The sequence below is a fragment of the Chionomys nivalis genome, chromosome 11 (genome assembly GCF_950005125.1).
Source record: "Chionomys nivalis chromosome 11, mChiNiv1.1, whole genome shotgun sequence".
NCBI classification, from domain to species: domain Eukaryota; kingdom Metazoa; phylum Chordata; class Mammalia; order Rodentia; family Cricetidae; genus Chionomys; species Chionomys nivalis.
In genome coordinates, this window is record NC_080096.1 from 78,824,899 (window position 1) to 78,848,828 (window position 23,930).

General features: G+C 40.0%; 1 protein-coding gene across 5 annotated transcripts in view; it reads left to right on the forward strand.

Annotated features, from left to right (window-relative positions):
* Window positions 1-23,930, forward strand: part of Astn2 (astrotactin 2) — a 987,955-nt gene that overhangs the window by 749,818 nt on the left and 214,207 nt on the right. The gene's annotated exons all lie outside the window — the stretch shown is intronic.

Consider the following 23,930-nt stretch of genomic DNA (forward strand, 5'->3'; position numbering starts at 1 on the left):
ATTTCCTTGGAATGGTCTGTTCTTGGGTGTGGGTTGGGTAATTCAGCTTATGGTTCCTCTTGCAGCCAGGCACTGCCTTAGGGTAAGCTACTGAGACTCGGACCTCTTTTTTTTTATTATTAATTAATTTATTTAATTATTAAAGATTTCTGCCTCTTCCCCGCCACCACCTCCCATTCCCTCCCTCTCCCCCAATCAAGTCTTCCTTCCTCCTCAGCCCAGAGAGCAAGCAGGTTTCTCTGCCCTGTGGGAGGTCCAAGGACCACCCACCTCCATCCAGGTCTATTAAGGTGAGCATCCAAACTACCTGGGCTCCCACAAAGCCATTACGTGCAATAGGATCAAGAACCCATTGCCATTGTTCTTCAGTTCTCAGTAGTCCTCATTGTCCGTTATGTTCAGCGAGACCGGTTTTGTCCCATGCTTTTTCAGTCCCCGGCCAGCTGGCCTTGGTGAGATCCCGATAGAACATCCCCATTGCCTCAGTGTGTGGGTGCACCCCTCGCAGTCCTGAGTTCCTTGCTCGTGCTCACTCTCCTTCTGCTCCTCCTTAGACTCGGACCTCTTATTAAGTTTATCGAGGGCCGAGTTCGACTCTGGCAGGTGATAATGGTTGGAAGTAAAGAACTTCCTTTGGGTGACCTGTCCATACTTAGCTTATCATGGCTGGCCCCACATTTCCCCCTTCACAGCAGCGATGACAATCTTGGGTCCTGCTTGCCCCTGGTTTTAAGGAGGCATGGAACTATTTAAATTAATTGACAACTCTGGACATAGTGAATTAAGAGGCACTGTACGTAGTTGTCCTGTCCCCCATGCCAAGGGGTTTCCCCTTGACTCAGCCTTTCAACCTATTTTGGACAGGGAGCATGGGACAGCATGTTCCTTTCCACAACTAGTTCAAGCAGACATTTGGGGTGTTGTTATCCAAGCCCAAGCAGGTTGAAGGCCAAAGGTGGGGAGACATTTAGGCAAGGGGGCACTCATCAGACTCCGTTAAAAAAAACAAAAAAAAACCAAAAAAACAGGGAGTGTTCATATCAGCTGGACTGGCTCACATCAGTTTCCATGAAGTCCAGGGCTCACCACCATTCAGAGCAGGTTGTAGTCAGCAACCAATTCTTAGATGCATCTGCCAGCCAAGTGGAAGCCTATTGAGATAAGTTTAAACTACAAACAGAAGTTAAAATTCATTTACTTAGAGAAAAACCCGTATTGTAGAAAAAGAGCAGACAACGGGCATCTGTAAACAGAAGGAATTGACTCATACCTTTGAGTTCTAGCTAAACAGTTGGCTATAGCTTTGTGAAAAAATCTGGATACCTTTTGCTATTAAATTGACATTATAACTTTCCTAGCCATCAATACTATCAGAGATTTCAGAGGAATAAATAAAGTATTTCTGAGTATAGTCCAAATAGCTTTTGAATCTATTAAAAATGACAGGGACCAGAGTCCATATACAGTTAGTCATACCCAGGTCTCCATAGCATTGGAGGCAGAAATATCCAGAACAGCAGTCTTACTGTTGAAGCCAGGCCCATAAGGCGAACTTTTTCTTTTTCTGTGGAAGAGGGACATGGAAAAGACTGACCTTATTTTGTCTAGGCAAAAGTGGTGCAATCAATTCTCCAAAGTCCTGTTGTTTGTTCACAGTCTGGACCGGGTCCTGGCAGCCTATGTTGCATTGGGGGTCATCTCTCCCAGTGGTCAGCGTTGTCGTAATCCAGGTGGAGACTTCTTGGTATCTCATAATCTTCTTTGGAGACCTTGGGTTACTGTTAGGATCTCAGAGTCTCTGTCTAATGTAATAAGCTTTTTAATCATTATTTTAAATGCCATACTCTGCAGATCTCTGAAGTATGAGGGCTGCCTAGGTATGTCTGATTAGACAAACTTTGTTTTTATTACTTGCTTTAAGTTTGACTTTGAAAACATAGACAGGGAACTAAATAAGGCTTATTCCTGTAACTAATTATATCAGTACTTTAAAGATGACTGACTAACTTGTATTTTTTAACAGTCTATATAATAAGTTAGCAGCTTTTACAAGACTAGAACTCCACACTTTGTAATGACGTTGAATTAAAGCTAATAAAGAAACTGAATTAGTCATTCCAAGGATAAACACAGAGCAAGTTTATATCTTGGTATTAATGCTTGTCTCCTGCAAAGGCAAGAAGCAGGTCCCAAGGTGAAATGGAAACAGGAGGGAGTCTAAGAGCTAGTATTGCCCTAAGGTAAACTGAGGCTAAGGGCTACCTTTTTGTTGCTCTACCAAGTTGACCTGAGAAAGCTGCCCTGGGCTCTTTATTTTTCCCCCTTCACAAGTACCAGTGACTGTGACAGGACTCGAACACTGGTCCTGTCCAAGGGCTCAAATCTGTTGATAAAAAGAAGCAAGAGCATTAGGGCTGGAAGCAAAGTTGTTAGCCAAGGGGACCAGGTGAATTATCTAGAATTTTGTTTTTTATCATTAGCAAGGCTATCGAATCTCTAATTACCCTGAGTGACTGACATAGAAACAACATTTTTTTCCAGGAGGCTAAACCTTTTAGTATTAATACAAAAATTTATGACCTAGTTTATTCAAATAGCTTAAACCCAACAAAGTCAGCAAAGACAAGGAGGCTACAACTTCAGTTTTGCCTTTGTTGTGAATCTTAATTTAAACATCTGACACGCAGGTGGTCCTAGACTGCCCCTGTACAACAACCTCCAAAAGATTAAGATTTATAGGAGTGGACGCTGTTCCAAGCTCTCTATCAAACCGCTTAGGTCATTGTCTTCTGCATCACAAGAAAAGAACAATTTTAGCTGGGCGGTGGTGGCGCACGCCTTTAATCCCAGCACTCGGGAGGCAGAGGCAGGCAGATCTCTGTGAGTTCGAGACCAGCCTGGTCTACAAGAGCTAGTTCCAGGACAGGCTCCAAAACCACAGAGAAACCCTGTCTCGAAAAACCAAAAAAAAAAAAAAAAAAAGAACAATTTTGTCTTTGGTTAGCTTTTGGTACTTATGGTTTTGACCCTAATTTCTAAGCTTTTAACAATATAAAACATTGTATAGCACAGATGTTTTATTACACTTTTTTAAAAAAATTAAAAATTTTAAATGTTGTTTTGCAATATCAAGAATATTAAAAATCAAATACTTTTTATAAAGGGACTTGCGTCATCATGCAAAAAGTTTATCCCAATCTAAACTATCTTGGAGATTTGTTAGGCCCACTCCACATGATCACCTTTAATCAAGATGCTGGTGAAAACATGTGGTATCCATTTTTTTTTAACTCTAGCAAAATGGCAATCCAAAAAATTTTTTTAAATTACCCATGCATAGATTTTAAGTAAATAAAACATGGGTCACAAAAAGGAAGATCCTTAATACAATTTTTAAAAACAGCATATAGCAGTTTTAACATTATCTATACCAAAAAGTCATCTGAATTTTTGTTAACCCAAATTTAGTAACCAGAGCTCAGTGATAAAGTCTCAGCTCCATGCTTGCAAGAAAACTTACACAGACAAACTTTTTAACAAGACAAGCACATTTAGTATTTGCATGTATGAGAAACCACAGCAAATATAATTTAGACAACTTAAAAACTCTTACTAAAGTCTTTTTTGTGGTTTTTTTTCCCAATGGTGTATGGCTACAATATTTTAAACAATAACAGAAACATGCATTATTTAAAAAAAAAACCTTTAAATTTACATCATATAAAATCCTGTACCAGTGTGAAACATTTGAGACCAACAATAATTTTGTTTTGTACATTAACCAATAATAATTTGTAACCAGCCCCTATAAATGAAGACAGATATTTATAACACATAGATCTGAAAGAGCCCTTGACCCATGGAACCAAACCTTAGTCAGGTTTGACCAGAAGTTTGAGGCATGCAGCCCCCAGGGCAGGCAGAGGGAACTCATCCATCAGCATGGGAGGGATAGGGCACAGCACTGGGGGGGGGGGATTGTTAACCTCTCCAAGCCATAGTAATTAACCCCAGATTCTCTGTTCAGTGTTTGAAATCCTATTGGGATACATCTGCCTCCTACAACTGTGGCTGGCAGCCTTGCTACACTGCAACAAGGCTGCATAGCTCAGCCATCCATCCACAGAAGCAAGCTGCCCTGCAGCTGGCAGCATTGTGCTTGGGCCCAAGACTGACTCCTTTTCATGAAATGTTTAAGGCAGCAAAAAAAAAAAAAATATACCCCTCTGCTTATGGCCCTATCTCTAAAGTCCTGTAAATGATTCACAATATTAAAGTCAAAGAAGTCATGATTTATGTCTGTTAGCATCAGTCTAAGTCAGTACAAAAGCACAACACACAATACACAGACATACAGGACAATAAACAGGAAGGACAATGGTACCAAACAAACCAAAAGCACAGCTTCAAGGAACCAAATCAAAGACACAGCTTCAAGCTGTTTTGTGGGTGTGACCCACCCTGCTATCGAAATGAGACCGCTATCCACACATGTCTTTACGAGAACTGACCATGCCACCTGCATGTCACACTGAAAGACCCCCAGTGTAGGGAGACTCTCACTCAAGTCTCGGGATAACACGACCCCCCCAGTAACTCATCAGAGACCGTCCTTGCTGAAATCACATGAGGTTTATTGACAGGTATCAGTGCACTGGGGCCAAGACTCATAACTCATGCAGGGGAGTTTGACCCCAAGTGACCGGGAGAAGGGGTTTTTGTAGGAAGAAACCACAACCCAGTAATCCGAAAGGGAGTAGGGAGGGCTTCATAGAAAAATTCTGAAAATACCAATGATGATCACAAGGGGGCAACTCCCTGTTTCTCAAGATTACACTCAAGATTACAATCTAACTTTATCTTCAGCTAGTTTCTGAACCTGAACCGGCCAATCCTAGATTTCTGATACTTCTCTCCCTTAGATTTTTGGCTCTATTTTCTCCTGCTAGGGGGTCTGGATTTATCCAGGTCTTTCAACACCACAGAACTGAGAAATGCTACCCGTGCATCTCAACAGAAAACTGAGAGACCTGCTACCCACGTGTCTCCCCAGAGGGAACCACCCTCTGCAGAAGGCCCTAGGACATCTCCTCGGGGCACCCCACCTGTGATGTTTTTGCACTCCCACAAATCATCTTCAGGCACTACAGTTCTTGGGCCCACTCACACAGAGAGATGAAGTATGAAACAGAACACAGACAGCTTACTGACATGAATCAAAACACAGAAAACTTACTGGCTGGTTGAAGGCTCTACAGGTGGTAGTCCTAGTGGGCTTTGGGGGATCTGGGATGAGGCATTGCCTTAGGGTAAGCTACTGAGACTCGGACCTCTTATTAAATTTATCGAGGGCCGAGTTCGACTCTGGCAGGTGACAATGGGTGGAAGTAAAGAACTTCCTTTGGGTGACCTGTCCATACTTAGCTTATCATGGCTGGCCCCCACAAGGTCACCCAAAAGAAGTTCTTTACTTCCACCCATTGTCACCTCCAGAGTAGGACTCAGCCATTGAAAAGTTTAATGGAGGCCTGAGTCTCAGTAGTTTACTCTGAAGCAATACCTGTTTGCAGGAAGGACCACAAACTAAGATTACCTGAGCACCACCCAAGAACAGACTATCCAAAGGAAATGCCTAAAATTCCAACTGATGTAGATAGGATTACCTGCCAGCACACACTCACCAGGACATCCCTAGATAAATGTCAGCCAATCGGGGTCCTGAACCCCAGAAACGCCTCACCCCCACCTTACTACTATAAAAAACCAACTCTAACTGGGCTCGGGGCTCTCCATATATTCCAATATGTTGGACATGCAGAGAGACCGAGTTTGCAAACTTGCATAAAATAAGGGCTCTTTGCTTTTACATAAGGGACTCGGTCTCCTTGTTGGCTTTTGGAGAACTTCGTGGATTTGGACATAACAGTACTATCTGCTCCTGGACACATGGTACTAATTAGGAATCTGAAGGAATATGAAATATTATGTTTTCATATTTGAGATTCTGTCATGCTGTGCACCCTCTATACAATCAGACAATAAACAAAAAAAACAGTAATGTCTTTGAGCACTGTCTGACTAACTTCACTTTTATAGGCTTATCTCAACTGTTATGGTAAAAATAAAATGCTGGAGGTCCCCAGTGGCGGCAACAAGACAGGAAGGTAGCTGGCCCCAGGCAGAGAGACACATGGCAGGTGAGAGACAGAGTCCTATTAGGCAGCCATGCAGAGAAAGTGGGTATTTATTGGAGAGAGATAGATGGATAGAGAGAAAAAAAGAGAGAAAAATAGAGGTGGAGAAAGGGAGAAGTGGGGAGAAGGGAGAGAGGCAGAAGTTGCCTCTTCAGGAGAGAGACAGAGTGACAGAAAGGAAGAAAGTCAGGCTGGAAGCAGAAGGAAGATCTGCTTAGCGGGGCTTGTTTCTTAAAGGGACAGGACAGACCATTATGCTAACCCTCATAACAGCTCTGAGATAAGAAAACTGAGGCCCAATGGTTAAGTGCCAAAGCAACCTGTCAGAACCTGGACTTCCATCCAGATATCAGAAGCATCCTTAACCTTGTTTTATTTTTTCATTTTTATCTCAAAGTAGAGTCAAGGGTTGTTATGGTGATTGATTGAGGTTATGAATAATTCATATTTTGTTAACTAACTTTTTAAACTAGAATAAATTGGACACATAGAATAAGTAGTGGCACATGCTTGATATCCTAGCACTTCGAAGAATGATCGAGTAGAACTGATAGCCTAAAGGAGCCTGGACTACTGTTCTAGTCTGGTATCTACTGCTGAGATAATGACCATGGCCAAAAGCATGGAGAGGATGGGGTTTATTCATCCTGATCCCAGTTCATCATTGACAGAAGTCAAGGCAGAAACTCAAAAGGTCAGGAACTTGGAAAGGGGAACTTAAGCAGAGATAAAAGGAATGCTATTTACTGGCTTGCTCACCAGGTTTGTAGTCAGCTACATTTCTTACATCTCCCGGGACCACCTGCTACGGCTGCCACAGCCATTGTCAATCATCAGTCAAGAAAATGCCCCACAGACTTGTCCACAGGCCAACCTGATGGAGGCTTTTTCTCAATCGAAGTTCTCTCATCCCGGATGTGTATAGATTTCTGTCAAGTTGACAAAAACCTTATCAGTATAGATACATAGTGAGCTACAGGCTAACCTAGGTCACACCACAAAATTCTGTCTCAAACAGGATAAGAACAGAGTTATAAAGAGGTTTTGAATAATAGCTAGTTCCATAGTCCCAGGCTCTGCATCTCAGATATCAGAAGAAGAAAGGTGACTGGACCTTGTACTTCTCTATTTATTTCTCCCAAAAGAATTGAGTCAAATAGGAATAACTATGCCCTGCAAACACAAATTCCTATTATCCAAAATAACACATCTTACTGTGGAAGAGGTCTATGAACATTTATATTCACAGAATCAAATAATCCTAAATCAATCCACTTACCAAATGTGTCGAGGGGATCTCAGGTAGGCAGGCTACAACAGGCTAAAGAAATCTTTTTTATGTTTTCCAGATATCATTATAGTCTTAGCTTTAGAATTAGTGGAAACTAGTAGTCTTCTAAGTTTAACAATACATTCTAGCAGTGTTACCTAATAGTCACAAGAATTTTAGGTCAGATTCAGAGGTTGGTAATAAATGAGTATTAAAGATTGGACTTCAGTTATCCATTTGCCCATTTATCTGTCACCGTTACCAGTGAGCTGCAAAGTCACTGAAGGACATTGTCTACTTACAGTCAGATTTGTTAGCATGTGGTCTAGCATGTAAGATTTTCAGAGTAAATGAGCCAGACTCAGACATGGGACTTTAGGAAACTTACATCCTTGTCAGACCTAGGATTATTGTAGCTGCGAAAGGAGTACATCTAATAAGAGTTGTACATTTTCCGAGCTCTTCATAGACACTCACACATTATAACTGACCCTTTCAATAATACTCTAGGTAGATATAAAAACTAAATAGCATGCTAAATTTACCTTCTGAAAGCATAGAACTAGAGTCCAAACCTAGGCCAATCAGGTCTATGAAATGCTCCAAGCCATACTCCATAAACAACCCACATTTTATAAAAGGAGCTATCTTGATCTAAGCCATTCTGACAGGGTTAAGGTGGTGAAAAGTTTCTGTACCCCAATAAGCCTCTCCACTCATGCAGCAATCCAAACCACACCAAATCAAATCAAAGTAGAAAAATCCCAGGTTTAATGGATACAATGCTCCTGGATGATTTTTCTGCCCCCGGGGAGGAGATGGGAAAGGAAAACTGGAAAACCACATGTCTGATTTCTGGGGGCCATTTAAATACCCTGTGGGAATGGTCTTGAGCATCTCTGGAAGAGGGGTTGTCATTGGCCGGCTTTCTGAAATGCTTCAGGGTTTGGAGAGAGATGGGGGAAGGAGCTTGGGGTGGAACTTCCTCCGGAACATTCCAGACTCTTTGAGTATATGGATGCCAGGTGCTAGGGTGAAGCTTTCACCTGAACAGATGTGAAGAAGGACGCTTAAAAGAAATCCCACACTAGCTCAGAATTGAGAATAATAGATGGTTATTTATTTAGGGGTAGACTCACAAATCAGAATCCTCTGCTGGAACAGAGAACAGAAACCAAATCCCATAGACAGAAAAAAGGCCAGATGCATGCTTTACATTGGCATAAATAGTATACGAGACCATGCCTAAGTGGGTGGATAACTTGAAGGCTATTGGCTGTATGATTTCCTACAGCCCAGATGGTGTCTCAGAGTTGTTTTAATTTGTATTTCCCTGATGACTAAGGATGTTGAGCAATTCCTTAAAAGTCTTTTGTTCATATGAGTTTCTTCTACTGAGAATTCTCTGTTTAGATCTGTACCTGATTTTTTAATTGTATTATTTGGTATTTTGTTGACTAATTTCTTGAGCTCTTTGTATATTTTAGAGATTAGCCCTCTGTCATATGTAGATATATGAAGATCTTTTCCCATTCTGTAGGTTGCTGCTTTGTCTTGTTGACCATGTCTTTTGCCTTAGAGAAACGTCTCAGTTTCAGGAAGTCCCCATTTATTTATTGTTGTTCTCATTATCTATGCTACTGGTATATATTTAGGAAGTGGTCTCCTGTGCCAATGTGTTCAAGGCTATTTCTCACTTTCTCTTCAATCAGGTTCAATGTGGCAGGATTTCTGTTGAGGTCTTTGATCCATTTGGACTTGAGTTTTGTGCATGGGTCTAGATATGAATCTATTTGCATTCTTCTGCATGTAAACATCCAGTTATGCCAGCACCATTTGTTGAAGATGCTTTCATTTTTCCATAACTACAGTAGGAGGCCACTTGTTTGTTTCCCAGCTGCCCAGCCCCAAAATAATCACACAGAAACCATATTATTCGCAATACTGCTTGATCAATAGCTTAAGCAAATTTCTGGCTAACTCATATTTTAAATTAACCCATCTCCATTAATATCTGTATCACCACAAGGCTGTGACTTACGAAGTAAAGTTCTGGTCTGTCTCTGGTAGGGATACATAGTGGAACTGTCTTTGAAATTTCCTGCTTCATGGAAAAGTCTGCCAGATATTATGGGACTGTAGGCTGAAGATTGCATGCCCTAATATTACAGAAGAACTTTGGGTGACTTTCCAGGCAGTGAGATGTCTCTATCAAGTCTAGAGCTTTGGAAGGTGCTTACAATGCACTTCCTGTTTACTTAGGTAATATATCCTTCTGGAGTCTTTGATGGAGTTAAAAAATAGATAGTTATAATTATAGTTTTCCTTATTTATGATTAAAGATAAAGTAAATATATATATTGTAATTGTAATTCTTGCTTGATACCTGTTTTGTTATATATAATTTTACTATTTTAAAGTTAAAACCTTACTTTTTATTTAAACAGAAAAGGTGAGGGGATGTGGGATTCCTGTCTTAGGCTTGTGCAGGGCAGAATATAAGTTGGCAGGAAAAACTAAACTGAATGCTGGGAAAAAGAAGCCAGAGTTAGGGAGAAGCCATGTAGACCCACAGGAGACAGACACTGGAATTTAACCCTGTAAGTCAGATTAATGGAGATGGGTTAATTTAAGATATGAGTTATCCAGAAATATGCTTAAGCTATTGGCCAAATAGTATTGTAAATAACATAGTTTCTATGTGGTTATTTCAGGGCTCAGCAGCCGGGAACAAACAAATGGGCTCTTACAACATATAACTTTGCATCTTTTCCAAAATCAGATGTTCATAGGTGTGTGAATTAATATCAGCACTTTTGATTCAATTCCATTGGTCCACCTGTCTGTTTTTATGCCAATACCAAGCTCTTTTCATTGCTATAGCTTTATAGTAGAGTGTAGTAGGGAGCCATGGACTGTGTTCCACCACCCAGGTCCTGGCCACCTGGCTAGCTTATGCCCGAAATAACAACACACAAACCGTATTCATATAAACACTGCTTGGCCCATTTCTATTAATGTGTGTAGCACCATGAGATGGTGACTTACCAGGAAGATTCTAGCCTACGTCCATCTTGGGTCTGAGCTTCATCGCGTCTGCCCCGGAGAGGAGAGACATGGTGTCTGAGCTCACTTCCTCTTCCTCCCAGCATTCTGTTCTGTTTACTCCAACCACCTATGTTCTAACCTATCAGGCCAAGCAGTTTCTTTATTAATTAACCAATGAAAACAACAGATATATGACACTCCCACATCAGTAGAGCTTGAAGTCATGGCTGGTGATGGCACTAGAAGTTCCTTTCTTATACAGGATTCTTTTGCCTATGCTAGATTTTTTGTTTTTCCAAACAAAGTTGAGTATTTTTCTTTTGAAGTCTGAGAAGAATTGTGTTGGGATTTGATGCGGCTTGCATTGAACTTATAGATGGCTTTTGGTAAGTTTGCCATTTTTCCTACGTTAATCCTTTCTATCCAAGAGCATCTTTCCATTTTACGCTATCTTCTTCAATTTCTTTCTTCAAAGATTTAAAGTTCTTGTCATACAGGTCTTTCACTTGTTTGGTTTGAGTTACCCCAAGATATTTTATGTTGCTTGCTATTGGGAAAGAAGATTTATGCTCTGCAATAGCCAACTCTTACAATATTCTTAGGAGCAAAATGAGGAAGCATTTAGCATTTGGCCTAACCTACAATATTGCTCTTTACCAAGACTTGTAATCATTAACAGGTTTATTAGTGAGAACACCTTGTCTTTAAAGATTGAGAGCTGTGAAATCTTACTCAACTATTGCTTCACCAACCTGCAGGTTATCTGGGGATGGGGAGGTAGATGATGAGATGACTTGGAATAAGATTTCTGTCTTAGTTAGGGTTTCCATTGCTGTGTGAAGAGACACCATGACCTCAGCAACTCTTATAAAGGAAACATTTAACTGGGATGATTTGCTTACAGTTTCAGAGGTGCAGTCCATTATCATCATGACAGACAGCATGGTTGCATGCAGGCAGATGTGCTGTGGGAACTGAGAGTGCTACATTTTGCAAACATCAGGAGGTCAACTGACTGTCACACTGAGGAAATTTGAGTTCAGGAGCCCTCAAAGCTTGCTGGACAGTGACACACTTCCTCCAACAAGGCCACACTTCCTAATGGTGCCACTCTGTGGGTATTTTTTTTCAAACAACCACAACTTGCTAACTTGTTGGAACTGAGAAAGTTTGTGACTTTGCATGAACATTCACATTTTACACTTTTGTAAAATGTGGGTAGTATTAGTTGTTAACCTTACAGGAATGTGAATATTCAACAACTTAGCATCTCATTCTTTGGTTTTCTTGCTTTGTTTTAGGAAACAGGGTTTCTTTGTATAGCTCTGACTCTTCTGGAACTTGACTTGTAAACCATATTGGCCTTGAACTTGCCTCTACCTCCATGTACTGGAACTAATCTGTGCACTACCATGCCTGGCTTAACAGATCATCTAATGGGCTTAATGAATTATCTACAAAGTGCTCTATGCATGTTGGCTATTTTTTTTATTTGTTTGGCCTTTGGTTTTTGTTTTTTTTTTAAGAAAGGGTTTCTCTGGGTAGCCCTGAACATTCTGAAACTGACTCTATATAACATGCTAGCCTCAAGCTCAGAGATTCCCTTGACTTTGCCATCCAAGTGCTGGAGCTAAAGTCATGCACCACCACAGTCCAGCTAATGTTGTAGGTGCACAGCCCCTTGTTCCATCCCACCCAGCTAGCTTACACACAGAATAACAATGTGGAAATTGTATTAATTAAATCACTGCCTGGCCCATTATTTCTAGCCTATTACTGGCTAACTCTCACATCTTGATTCAACCCATTTCTAATAATCTGTGTAGAACCATGAGGTCATGGCTTATAAGGAAAGATTCAGCATGTCTGACCTGGAAGCTTCATGGCTGCAGCTCTCTTCCTGCCTTCTTTCTCCCAGCATCCAGTTCTGTGTTTTCTGCCTATCTAAGTTTCTGCCCTATCAAAAGGCCAAGGCAGCTTCATTATTCAACCAATGAAATCAAAACAAATACAGAAGGACCTTCCCCCTTTTCTGTTTAAGCAAACAAACAAAAAAAAGACTTTAACTTTAACATAGTAAAATTACATATAACAAAAACAGTTATCAAGCAAGAATGACAGTTACAATATTTATATCTACTTTTTCTTTTATTATAACTAAGGAAAACTATAACTACCTATTTATTCTTCAACTCCATCAAAAACTTCAGAAGGATATAATATTATTTACATAAACAAGAAATAAGCAACTTCCAAACTCTAGAAATGACAGAGACATCTTGCTGCCTGGACAGTCATCCAAAGTTCCTCTGTACCGTTGGGGCATCCATATTCAGCCTACAAGCCCATAATATCCAGCACACATTTTCATACGCAGGAAATTTCAAAGACAATTCAGTCACTTTCTTCTGTATTTTGCAGAATGTCTAGCAGACTCTTTCATGAAACAGGAACCCCAAAGGACCATCTCACCTTTAGGCAAGTTCAGCAGTCTTTTCTCTCAGTTCTTTATGTCCAGTTTATGTAACAGTTCAGGCAAGAGCAGTTTCTTGCCCAAATGGCTAATCAACTCTATAAGGATCCTCTTCAATGCCCATCTTCCTCTAAAGTAGCTTGGTGCTGCCAGGAACAGGCGTGTCTCATTGTCATGAAAAGCCCTAAGTTATTAAAACATTTTTAAATGCCATATTCTGTAGTCTTTCAAAGATATGAAGAATGCCTATCTAACTGAAATATATCTCTATATATCTAGAAAATCTAACTAACATGACTACAAGCTTAACTGTTATGGTGATTATCCATTAACAACCTATATTTCCTAATTATAAATTACATTTTTAAATGAACTACACAATCATGATACCTTAATCAAGATCAGAAATACATATACATATAACAAAATTGGCCTTAGATTTATATCAATAAAGCAAAATCCATTCCAAGGCAAATTATTCATATCTCTATCATATCCCCCTTTAAATGTAAAATAACATTTATAAACAATATTTGGGAATATGGGCATAATTTTTTCTCTCCAAACTGCTTCATGCTGTATGGGGGCTCTGTTAATCAGGTCTTTCATGGTGTATCCTATATGCTAGGTTCATCTCAGTTGCTGTTGAGTGAAGTAACTTTCTGAGGGTGTTTATGACAACCTTTCAGGAGGGTGTGGTCTATCATACCATATTGGTCTAGAAGAAATCCACAGGATCTCATCCTCTGTGAAAACAAAAGAAGAACCTCTTTTCCAAAGCATCATATCCTTAGATCCAAATTCTGAAGTCGAGAAACCTTTATGATATACATGCTGGATTAGCTTAGCAGACCATACAATGAAATGTCTTTCTGTACTTAGCTCCTTCACAGTCAAAAAATTTAAAAAAAAAAACACAGTAATACATATAATCCAGACTATCTGTTAATTTTCCTATTTTATGTGGCTTATGTTTCTTTATTTTTAATCCATGACTATTTATATTCTATCTCTTTAAAGACTTTACCCCTTTTTAAGCATTAACTTCATTTTATGACTATTTATACTCTTTATTTTTCTCCCAAGCCTTCGCACGTTTATCTAACAATATGACCCATTTAGAGGTCTTTTATGTCTGAATCTGTCCTATTGTGAATCTGTAATTCTTTACTGTCCAGGAACACTTTAGCTTTCTGGTTTTAAAATGCTAAGCTCTTAAGAATCTAAGCTGTGACAATCAAATACAGGTATTGCCTGCTTGTCCTTTCCTGTCCAACATGGCAGAGCCGCCTGTGCCTCTGAGCTATGTGCACTGCACCACTAGCATGGCAGAGCTGCTTGTGCCTCTGAGTCAGTTGTGTCTCTGAGCCACAGCACGCAATGCCTCTCTTTTAGGCACACAGTGAGTCCAATTGCCATCAAACAAACCATACCACTTTACACAAACCCCAATTGAAATGCTCTGTCTCCCGCAAGAGACAGATGTCACACTGGCGGCACAGCCCAGAAACTGGTATTTCAAAACCGCCCCTTTTTAGTAGACCTGATCCCACTGCCTACCCAGGGAGGGAGTGCCAACCACAGGCATGGTCTCAGGTACTTTGTTCCTGACCCCGAGTGGGCACACAGCATCTGTGCCCACAAATGCTCCATAGCCGGAGATTGCACCAGTGGCAGGGCCCAGAAAGCGCCATTTTAAAATGGCACTTTTTTTTTTAATTGCTGAGTCAGGAGAATCTCTCTGTGGCACGCCCCAGCAAACAGCAAAAAGCTGTGTTAAACTCTGTTTTTTTTTTTTCTTCTGTGTTTAAAATTAAGCTCTCCTATCCTGAGTGAGGTGAGCCAGACCCCAAAAAGAGGAACATGGGATGTACTCACTCATATTTGGTTTCTAGCCATGAATAGGGGACATTGAGCCTATTATACGTGGTCCTAGAGAAGCTAATTAAGAAGTTGAACCCAAAGAAAAACATTTAGGCGATGAAAAGAGACAGAGACAAAGACCCACATTGGAGCACCGAACTGAAATCTCAAGGTCCAAATCAAGAGCAGGAGACAGAGCACGAGCAAGGAACTCAGGACCGTGAGGGGTGCACCCACACACTGAGACAATGGGGATGTTCTATCAGGAACTCACCAAGGCCAGCTGGCCTGGGTCTGAAAAAGCATGGGATAAAACCGGACTCGCTGAAAATAATGGACAATGAGGACTACTGAGAACTCAAGAACAATGGCAATGGGTTTTTGATCCTACTGCACGTACTGGCTTTGTGGGAGCCTAGGCAGTTTGGATGCTCACCTTACTAGACCTGGATGGAGGTGTGTGCTCCTTGGACTTCCCACAGGGCAGGGAACCTGGATTACTCTTAGGGATGATGAGGGAGGGGGACTTGATGGGGGAGGAGGAGGGAAATGAGAGGCGGTGGCGGGGAGAAGGCAGAAATCTTTAATAAGTAAATAAACAATAAAAAAAAAATTAAGCTCTCTCAGGTTTTACATGCATCCAGGTTGCCACATTGAGGCACAAAAAGAGGGGAAACTGGTGTGGGAGAATTGTCTGTATTCTGTCAATCATGTTTTAAATAAATGCTGATTGGCCAGGCAGGAAGTATAGGCAGATCAACCAGACAGGAAGTAGAGGCGAGGTGATGAGACCAGGAGAATTCTGGGAAGCAGGAAGCTCTTTCTGCAGTCCTGCTCAGATCACTGAAGAAGCAGAATGTGATGTGCTTCACTGAAATAGGTACTGAGCCATATGGCTAACATAGATAAGAACAATGGGTTAATAAAAGCTACAAGAGTTAACAAGAAGCATGACTAAGGGGCCAATCAGTTTATAAGTAATGTAGACTTCTATGTGATTCTTTGGAGCTAAACAGCTGTGGGAACCCGGAAGACAGAAACCCCAACCTACAGCCGGCCCTCATGTTACAAGCTAATGTTGAATATTAATATCATTGCTAATCTAAACAAAAGAATGTTTTTTCTTTTTCTCATTACCAAATGAATTATGGTAGGAAAGAGGAGTGAGTGTCTTGCTTACAAAATATAAAAAAAATGCATAAATAAATCATATTGTAATGTATCATCAACAAATTTAAGAATACCTATTTACTTTATGTTTAAAAACCACCTATGAGTGAGTACATGTGATAATTGTCTTTCTGTGTCCGGTTTTTAAACATAAATCAAAGAAAACCAGTCTACAAACCACAGTCCAAGTAAACTAAGACAGTAATGAGGACACTAAGAGAGAGAGACTTACATAGATCTAACCTACATGGGAAGTAGAAAAAGACAAGCTCTCCTGAGTAAATTGGGAGCATGGGAACCTTGGGGGAGGGTTGAAGAGTGGAATGGAGAGGCAGGGAGGGGAGCAGAGAAAAATGTAGAGCTAAATAAATTCAATAAAAAAAGAAAAAAATACCTATTTATAATTATAATAAAAGAATTTTCATGAAATAATATGAACTCATATATCTCAGTCTGTGTTGTTTGTTTGTTTGTCTATCATTGTATCACAAGTGACCTCCTACATTATACTTAGCCACTTGCATGTATTATCTCAGAGTTTCTATGATTCAAGAAATCCAACTATAGCTTTTTTGGCTTTCAGGTTTCATAGTATCTTACAAGGTTGAGGTCAAGTTCTTGGCTAGGTTTGGCATGTGATCTGAAGGTTGGATTGAGAAGTACCCATTTACAAGACTATTTTAATAGCTGTCAGCTAGGTTCAGTTCTACTGAACAGAGACAAACTCCAGCAATTGAGTCTATCACTTCTATCCCACATAATTTTTTTACATCATTGTGTATTGAATATTCTATTTTATGTCTTGAAAGTGGGGACAGATCATAGCTATTTTAAAATGTAAAATACAGCATATAAAAAATAATAAACTTTGCTCATTAGAACCAAAAATTTCTGGCCTTGTAAAAGACAGCATGAGGAAAATAAGTAGGGGTGCATGGCCTGGGAAAATTTGTTACAAAAGGGAATCTGATAGAGGACTTTTGGAAATTAAAAAAAAAATCTTAAAATGTAGCTATAAGAAAATAATTGGGGCCTTAGGAAATAGGTTAGGGGCCAAAGTACTTGCAGTACTAAAGCATGAGGACCTGAGTTTAGAACCTTGATGTTCACATAGAAAAGCTGAACATTAGCCGGGCGGTGGTGGCGCATGCCTTTAATCCCAGCACTCGGGAGGCAGAGGCAGGTGGATCTCTGTGAGTTCGAGACCAGCCTGGTCTACAAGAGCTAGTTCCAGGACAGGCTCCAAAACCACAGAGAAACCCTGTCTCAAAAAAACCAAAAAAAAAAAAAAAAAAAAAAAAAAAAAAAAAAGCTGAACATGGTGGAGAAGCACACTTGTAATCCCTAGTACAAGGAAGCAAAGATGGGAGGATCTTGTGAAATCACCAGCCAGCCAATCAAGCCAATTAATAAGCTCCAAGTTCAGTGACAGATCTTGTTTCAAAAACTAAGGTTTAGGGATAGACAAAGATACCACACCCAACATTGACCCCTGGCCTTGAGATGCATAGACATAGATGTGTGCATCCCCTCTCCATATGCATACACACACACACACAAACACACACACACACACACAGAAAGAGACAGAAGAGAGACAGAGACAGACAGAAACAGAGATAGAGAGACAAACCCAGAGATGGAGACAGAGTTACAAAACCAAAAAGACAGACACAGAGATTCAAATAAAAAGATGCATAAAAAGCAAACATTTTGGTTCATAAATGGTAGCAAAAACTTTAATAGGTAGCTCAACAAAGAAGACATACAGATGGCAAATAAGCGTTACAGTAATTTATTCCACCAAACAATTATTTCCACCTAGGAAACAACCATAACTAGAACAAGGCATCTGCATGTGACTATTACAATGCCCAAACATTGACAACACCAGTGCTAAGTACTGATGTGAGCCACTAGGAAGTCCCGTTTACTGCTGCTGAGAATGCAAATGGCATAGTCATTTGAAAAGACAAATTGGAAACTTCCCACAAAGCAAAGTATACTCCTACATGAGACTCGGCAGTTGTGTGTTCTTGTATTCATCCAAAGAAAGTGACAACATATATCTGCACAGAGCCTGCACATGGATCTCTATAGAAACTTTATTTGTGATAAAGCGTGGGAGCATCAAGTTAATTAAAATGTACAGTTTGAGGAAAAAGGGGACACCGGGGAGTATAAACAAGATAAGTCCTGTGTTCCAGGAGATAAACAGAATAAAGAAAATCTGATGCTAAAGGGAATAATGAAAGTGCTGACCCACCCAGCTAAGATTCCATCTTGTAGAGAGGAATTAAAAAAATACCTTAGAGCTGGACTTGGTGATGGATGCCTTTAATTCCAGCACTAGGGAGGCAAAGGCTGGTGAATTTGCAAGTTCAAGGTTGGCCTGGTCTAAAGAGCAAGTTCCAGGACAACCAAGCTTAGGCAGTGAAGGAAACCATCAACAACAAAAAGGTAGTGAAAATATATTTGAATGAAGGGTTCATGATTCAGCCCCAGCAAGCAACAGAACTTGGCAGCATTGGCCACAAGGTTCTGGCTTTAGAGTTCAAGGATACAAGTAATGGGTTATGGGATCTTCCTCCTCTCCTAAGTAAAACCCCTGAGGCCAGGTGTGTAGAAGGGATGTCACTGCATGCATGCCTAGAGAAGCTCTTGCATGAAGCTGTGAGGGCTAAGCTTGGGTTGTCTTGGAGACCCCAAGATGTTGGAGATGCAGATGTCTCTTCTCCTGAGGAGAGCTGCTTTCTGGGAGTGGAACCAGCCCAAGAGAAAGAAATGTGTTACAGTCAGCAAAGTTTAAAGGAGTTGAAGATCTGAAGAGCACTTTGACATCAGACACGGAGATACAGAGTTTGGAGTTTGCCCAGCTGGTTTTGGTCCAGTATTTACTTACTATGCTCCCTTTCCTCCCTTTTGTAATGGTAATGTATATCCTGTGCCATTATATCTTGGAAGTATGTGATCTGCTTTTTGACTTTGATTTTATAGGGAATTAAAGTTAAGAGATTGCTGTGAGTATCAGAAGAGACTGAACTTTTAAACATTGTTGAGACGGTGAGAGACTAGAGGACTTTTGAAGTTGGACTAAGTGCATTTTTGCATTATGATATGGCTACAAGCCTATGGGGGCCAGGGAGTAGAATGTGGTGGTTTGGATAAAAATTGCCACAATAGACTCAGAAGAAGTGGTACTATTAGGTGGTATGGCCTTATTGGAGGAATTGTGTCACTAAAGTTGGGCTTTGAGGTTTCAGATGCTCAAGCCAGGCCTATCACTCTTTCTTCCTGATGCCAGCCAATCAAGATGTAGAACTCATGACTTTGATGAGCACCATAGGTTTTGTTAAGGAGTGTGTTAAGTGCACGCTCTGGAAGAAGGGATGGCACAGAGAATCTCTGTGTGCCCATTACCTAGCTATGATTGTTGACAATGTTTTTTCCAATGTGGCTCCTGCTTTTCCTTATCCCCAATTTGTTTCAATTGACTGGCATGTTTTAAATCAAATTCCAGATACTCTATTCCTCCTCCTGTAAATGCCCGCAGTATGCATATTTAAAGCTATCTTATTTTTTAAAGATATTTAAACATAATTTTGACATAGCTACCCAGCTTTTGAAATACATTTTAATTGTTAGGATGTTTAAATAATGATCAAAATTTCTGTATATTGTGCTAGTCTTTTCTGCTGTATGGTGGTTATAGTTTCTGTCGTTGCCTATGCTGTTATTTGGCAAGGACCTTGGGTCATTTGAAACTTTGACACATTTTCTCCTTGTGTTAACTTCCTCTTCTTTCTTAGGGAACCATCACTTTTTGTTTCCTAGATTGTCTTTTTAGAAAATTCAGTTGTAATATAAATATGATTGCAAATGCATAAAATAAAATACATATGGACCATAAAGAAAGAAAGGATGTCAAGATAGAATAACTCAAAATATTTTAACATGTAACTAACATATGCTTACTTGCTAGGGATAAGATTTAGTGGAATATAATACCTCTCATGATTGCAAAGTAACAGTGAGCATAAATGTTTTGAAGTATTTGGAACTGCTGTTGTGTGATTCAAATGTGTGCAAATTGAATTATGTCAAGATTATAGGGAATTTTCTGAATCCTTCTGATATATTGCTTGATTCCATAATTTAAAGAAATGCTAAATTCCCATTTTAGGACCCTAAAAATGGTGTATTGTTTCTCCTTCTACATATTCACAAACCCCAAATTCTTCTAGAGTAGATCGGGAGACCTACGCACTTACTATAGCATTGAGTGACATTTAGTCAAAGAGTGGTAGCAGACTGTGTTGTTGGCAGTTTACTTTGTCCATGAGAAATTTCCACAGCAGCCTTTCTCCTAAGAGTGTACACTGGATAGGATAGGATACATTGATGGTAGCTATCTAGATAAGTTTTTTTTATTAGACATTGAAAACAGTGCTTTCTTTCCTTTATCATTTTATTTTATTTTATGTATATGAACGCTTTGCCTACATACATGTCCGTGCACCATGCATGTGCCTGATGCAAGCAGAGGTCAGAAGAGGTTTTAAATCCCCTGAAACTGAAGCTAAAGATGGTGAACTGCCATGTGAATGCTGGGCATCAAACACAAGTCCTCTGCAATAGCAAGAAGTGCTTTTTATTGCTGAACCAGCTTGCCAATCCATTTCTCTGATTTTATTACCTGTGATATAATATTTTCATAAACAAAATTGTGAGTACACCCTTAAATCTACCTTCACACTTGCTCCTATATTCCTTCCTACTTGGAATAACATCACTAGTCATATAACGTATAGATGCTGGGTTTAAAGACACTAGATATTACTCTTCTCATCTAGTTCCTTTTTCTGTTCATTTTTATTCTTTTGTGTAACAGTGTTTTTTTTGCCTGCATGTATGTCAGTGCACCATGTGCATGCAGTACCATGGCGTCCAGAAGAGGATTTCCGATTATCTGGAACTAGAGTTATAGACAGTTATTACCTGTCATGTGCATACAGGGAATTGAAAATGGGTCCTCTGCAAGAACAACAATGCTTTTAATGACTAAGTCATGTTTCTAGCCTCTCTTATTTTTCTAATACTCTAATATACAGTAGATATCTTTCAGTTTGTATATAATTTGAATATATATGTATTTCTTCTCTTTATTAATAATAATATAAAAACTATCTAGAACTTTTATAAAATTTAATATTATAAAACAAGATATGAAATATTATTGGCCTTGTTTCTCTGCTATCCCTGTAGGTAACCATTTTATTAGTTTGAGTAGGCCTGTCAGTATGTCCTAGGGAAAACAATATAGATATTGTATACGTGTCCTGGATATGTATCCTCATACTATTTCCTTATAGTCACACAGAAGAACTATAAATACTGCTGTGCATATTCTTTTTCTATTTAATAAAATGTGCTTCTGATTACTCCACCTCACACACAACAAAAAATTTTCTAGCTTCAAGTTTCTGATAGTGACCCTGTTATTTCAGATGCACTATGGTTTTCCAACCAATTTCCTGTTGATTGTCTGTAGACTTTGTATGGATATTAACATTTTATTCATGTGTGTTGGAATGCCCGTGCAGTGCCCATGGAAGTCAGAAGATGCCACTGGGTTTCTAGGAGCTCCTGGAGCTGAAATTCTAGACAGTTGTAAGAAGCATGACGATCATGTTGGGAACTGAACTCAGGCCATCTGCCAAAGGAGGAAGCCTTTTTTAACACTGAGCTGTCTTGAAAGCCCCTCTTGCATTATTTTATGATGGGGCTTCTGTATCCCAGGGTTGCCTTGAATTCACCAAATAGCAGAAGATGACCTTGAACTCCTGATCCTTCTGCCTCTACCTTCCAAGTGCTAGGATTAACATAGTGTGAAATCATACTTGGTTTATTGCAGTGCTGGAAGTTGAATCCAGTGATTGCTAAGCAAGTAAGTTCTCTAAACAACTGAGCTGCATATTATTTTAAGAATTGGTTTGCTAATTGCTATGATGTCATGAACAGAAATAATATAAATTGCATGTTCCAGTTCTGGAATGTATAGCTATCCAGACCCGAATCTTTAGTATTCCCCACAGAGGGGAAGGTAGTTTAACACAGCAAGAAAGCACTCAAAGATAAGACAAGCAAGCATCAACCCAGTATTTCTTGGATCCATTGATATGTTTTGTCAACTGGACTCAAACATGGACATACCTAGGAAGAGTGTCACTTCGGGAATTGCCTACATTGGGTTGGTGTGTGGATATGTATGTGGGGTCTTTGTTTTGCTTGTTGGTTAATAAGTGTAGGCATAGCCTACTGGGAATGGTAGAACCCCTGGACAGATCTGTGCTGCATAAGGAAGAAGGGTACCTGTGCAAGACGGAGGAAACAAACTAGTAAGTAGTGTTCCTTCACGTCTCTGCTTCATAGATGAATATGTTCTTCCCTAAGTTGCTGTCAGTCATTTTTTATCACAGCAACAAAAAGAAAAGTAGAACTGATGCCGACTTTCATACCTGTAGTTTGCTGCCTCTTTCCATTTAAGCAGGAATTTTGAAAGCTACTCACTGCCGTCAGAAGCCAGAGAGCAGATGTGACCATGTGTACCCACTAAGCACATGCATTATGGCCTGGTGTGTGTGTGTGTGTGTGTGTGTGTGTAAAACTGAAGTAGTTACTATTCATTTCACCCACCACCCCAACTTTAAGAAAAGGGACTCATGATAAATTGCAGCTCTTTGGTTCAACTTTATTTTATGTCGGATGATCTGACTAGTCCTCTGATGCCAACTCGCTGCAGTTTTCAGGAAGAGCACAAATAATAAAGGTGTTGAAACACTCTGGGAAACTTTATAAAATGCTTGTGAATATGTCTATGTCCTTTGTAACATGGGTAGATTTGAGATTTTGAAAAACAGAAATGAAAAGAGAGGCTATGGTTAGTCTCTAAAAGTGTTTCCCAGGAAGGCACCGGCAGGCAGGCCCAGGCAGCGGAGGCACCGGCAGGCAGGCCCGGGTGGCAGAGGCACCAGCAGGCAGGCCCGGGTGACGGAGGCATCGGCGCACAGGCAGGAACGGGCGGCGGAGGCACCGGCAGGCAGGCCCGGGTGGCGGAGGCACTGGATGCGGGATAGTGCGGGCAAGAAACAGTGAAGCCTGCACTGAGAGCAGATTGCCCCACTACAATTAAATCAAACCCAATAGATAGCATCGATAAGAGGAGATGGGCAGACGCCAAGGCAAGAATTCACCCAACAATCTGAAAAACAACATGAAAACACCAGAACCCAATGATCTTACAACACAAGGACTTGAACACCCTAACACAGGAGAAGAGGAAAAAACTGACTTTTTGAAAGCAATAGAGTCCCTTAAACAACATGTAAAAAATGCCCTCATAGAAATGGATGAGAAGTATAACAAAAAGTTTGAAGAAATGAGTAAATACATAAATGATACCCTGGGAAGCCAAGAAAAAACGATCAAACAGGTAATGGAAACAGTCCAAGAATTGAAAACTGAAATGGAAGCAAGGAAGAAAACACAAACTGAGGACCAGTTGGATATGGCAAATATAGGTCAACGAGCAGAGACTACAGAAACAAGCATAATCAATAGAATACAAGAGATAGAAGAAAGAATCTCAGATTCTGAAGACACCATAGAGAAAATAAACGGAGTGATCAAAGAAAACACCAAAACCATCAAATTCTCATCACAAAACATTCAGGAAATATGGGACACAATAAAAAGACCAAACCTAAGAATAATAGGGATAGAAGAAGGAGAAGAGGCACAGCTCAAAGGTCCAGAAAATACTTTTAGCAAAATTATGGAAGAAAACTTTCCCAACATAAAGAAAGATATTCCTTTGAATATTCAAGAAGCATACAGAACACCAAACAGACTG